Consider the following 3,668-nt stretch of genomic DNA (forward strand, 5'->3'; position numbering starts at 1 on the left):
CTTATTTTTAATTAGAGGCTAAGGACTGAGCTTGGCTAACAGCTGCTGATGCCCCTAGTAGGGCCCAGTAGGGAAGCTCAGCCAACTGCAGTGTCCTCTGGCGGCACTGGGTTTGGGTAGGAGAGAAAGTGCTTTACAATTTGCCTGTTTAATAAGAGTGCTACGTGTTTAGAGGGAAAAACAGGACCCTTTGTCTCTGCTTTGGGCTCTCCTACGTCCAACGTGAGATCTGTTCTTCACGGCTGCTCTTGGGTGAGTTTGTCAGCTCTGGAGCTCCTGGGGAGATGCTCACAAAGAAAACATTCTGTTTCTCTATCAGATTTCCTTAAATAGGCCCTAATTAATTGTTTTAACTCTTTCTTTAACTTTTAGGGGACTCCTGATCCTGAAGTGCAAGGTGTACGTTTTGGCTTGTAGTGTCTAGGCAGCAGGCTGGGTTAAAATCATCCTTCAGAATCTTGTAGTGGATGAGCAATAGCTTCATCTTCCTTCCTGCTTCCCTAACTAGTGCTGAGTTACTCTTACACAGCCTTTACTTTTCTTTGCGATAGCAAAATAAATGAGACATAAAGGCATATTTCTTTGGTCCCCTCTGTATCTGCCTTTTGCTCCAACCTGGACTGTGCACAAAAATGGCCTTTCCCAAAGCCTTCAATTTTTAAGTTTTCACTGACGCTTCTCACCCCAGCGAGGTTCTCCAGCTTTCGTTCTGTTCCTGCCTAGAGCTGTCCCTTATCTGAAAACACTTCTGAAGGACCGGGAGCCCTTCCTGAGAAATAAATATGCCCCGTTTTAAAATGCGCATTTTTCACTTAGCCTTTGAGCTGTTCATCTGCCCTCCTAAAACTGGCGGCAGCATGTTGTAGGCTTGCATGTGTTCTTTGCAGTGGTACCTTTGGTGGGCTTTATTGTAACTTTGGGTTTTGGTTGGTTTATCCAGCAAATAGTCAGAATAGGAAGCATTGAGTTTTCGGTAAGTAAATATCCTGCAAAATGTAAGTATTATAGGCATTAGGTCAATGTGTTCTAACTCAATGGCTGAGATGCATTGATACGTCCCTGCCTGTTTATTTGAATCTTGCCAATACTCATCTGATTCGGTTGTCCCCTCCCGCCTCTTTGATTAGTAGGCTTTGGTGTTTCAGTTTTCTTTAGAAAGAATAGCTCCAGTAACATTTTTTGTTTGTTCAAGCAGATGCTTGTTTATAATATATATATTTTTTTTGTTGATAGCAGACCTTGCCTGCTAGCGCATAGCTATTGTCAGCCAGCTGTCTCCTGTGTGAGCATGCAAGGCTTTATACTTTCATGCACGCTGGGGGAAGACGCCTTCAAAACAGAGCAATAAATTAGCTCGTTTGGGGAGCGAGAGGAAGTGGGAGATAAAAAAAAATAAATGGTTGTGTCCAGCTTACCCGCCCGCTTCAGAACTGGGTTTGCGTAAGTCTGCCTTGACAAAAAAAAAAAAAAGCACCCTTTGCAATCTTTCCACATCATCCTTAGTGCCTTGAGGTGTAACAACAGATTGTCGAATGTGCTCAGAATGAGCTGGATTCATATTTTTTTTTTTATCATGAGTGCTCTGGGTGAGGAAAAAGCCACATGCAGGAAGCAAAAAAGCACAGGTGCAGTATTGTTGTAGGAGGCAGCTGCTGTTTGCCTAGAGAGTAATTTAAGGAGTTGCATGTGATGATTCATTTAAAAAACTGTTTACTGTGTTACTGAGCATAGCATTGGAAAAACCTCAGACACTGATTGCCCAGCGTCCATCAGTGTGTTGTACTGTTCAAGCTCCCAACAACTGAATTTTCAAAAATATACCTAAAGCTTTTTACTGCTGAAATAGCCAACCTCAGATGTATTTCTTAAGGTATTTTTGTCGGTGAGAACACTGTAGGGAAATTAAATTCTTCGTTCTGCTATTCCATACAAAAGGTAAAACTGCGCCTTAGGGCAATGGAAAGGGACGGCGGTTGGAGTTCTGCTTGTTCCCCTTGTGCCACTGTTCTCTAGCTCACATCTGAGGAGCATTGCCAGCGTGTACTTTTTCCAAGACTGTAATTATGAAACATTGCCCTCCATGTTAAGCGGTTGCTTAAGGTTTTCTTCTTCTAGGTATCAGGTGAGTTTATTATGAACGTAGGAGATAATGATGTTCTCTGACGCAAAGGCATGGCCACGCCGGCTCCCAGCAAGGTACACTGCGGCATCAGAACACATTTGGGGCAGGGAGGTGGCTGCAGGCAGCAGGAACGTTGGTACCTTTTCTCATACAGTCATTGAAATAGAACGTTTTATTTTGCAGCACACTTTAATATGCGGCAGCTAAATGGTTTTGTTTATAATAGTCTATTCTGCTGTCATCAGTACGAAATTCAACGTCATCACAAATGAGAAAAAGTGGGACGGGCAAAAGGGGAGGCTGAGTGTGACTTAACACCTCTCCCAGGTACGCGCCCATGGTATCAAACTCTGCCCTCTGCTGTGTGTGGTTCTCCCAGTGCATCTTGGTGTGCCGCAAGGGTAAGTTTAGTCAGCAGTCCTCTGTTGCCGTTACACAAAACCTACTTTTCTGCTCTTCAAACAAATAACAACAGGTTATGTGTGTGTTGGTGCTGGTTCAGAGATACGTGTGGGACAGCGTTAAGGATTTTTATAGGACAATAATGAGATTATTTGGTCGGCACACTAAGTTAAATGAAACTCTCGGAGAAGATACCTTCTGTGACAGTGGCTCAGACAGCTGGCAACTTTTGGACATCCACAGCTCCGGTGCATTCCCACTGCATCTTGTTGCTTTTTCTCCTTTTTCTTTGGTCTCTGGTGGCAGTATGTATGATGCTGCTTCCAGAACTTAAGTGTTACCAACAGCATGATTTTGAAAAGGCCGCTAAAGAAGTTGTCCAATGTTAAAAAAAAACCAAACTTATTGCTCTACCATGTTCCTTCGCTTCCAATGTAGGATTTCTTTTGCTCTCCTCTCTCATCTTCCCACCGTCACTGCATAGAACATGTCATATTGTGACCAGCACTAGTGTTTTGTGAGCCAGTTTAACCCTCTGTCATCGTGGACATCAATATCTGCAGAAAGGAGTGCATGTTTTACACTTGAAGGGATGACTTAGAAATTCTTTTTTTTAAACAAACAGCAAAAGTGCTTTTAAAGCTTAATGTTTACAAATTAAAACTGGAAACTTCCTAGCCACTGTAAATCTTTTTTTGGGTATCTACAATGGGATCCTAGTAAAAGTAAATCTGCATGAGAAGAGTGCCATTAGCTCTGTATTTTAACAGAATCTTTTCATCCCAATGTGTTTGTTAAAAAACACGTTTTGATCCAGAAATCAAAGAGCAGTGGACTGCTTTTTGTTTATCCTTACTGCTCCTCTGTATTAGTAAACAGTGCCAGTGGTTCATTTGAAGGATGACTGTGAATGAATGAATGCCTCTGTGGAAGAGAGGGTTAGTTTTCCAAGAGCAAATGAAGACTTGACAGAGGATTTCTTTTGCTATACAGCAACATGAATAAAAGCACTAGAAAGTGGCCTACCTGCCTTAAAGTATAAAAATAAGCTGACTAAATGGCAAAATGATGTAATTTTTTTTCTTGCGTGTTACCAACAAGGCTCACTTTGGATTCAGTACCTTACTTTAATCACGAAGACATC

Source organism: Chroicocephalus ridibundus, chromosome 1 (assembly GCF_963924245.1).
Source record: "Chroicocephalus ridibundus chromosome 1, bChrRid1.1, whole genome shotgun sequence".
NCBI classification, from domain to species: Eukaryota; Metazoa; Chordata; class Aves; order Charadriiformes; family Laridae; genus Chroicocephalus; species Chroicocephalus ridibundus.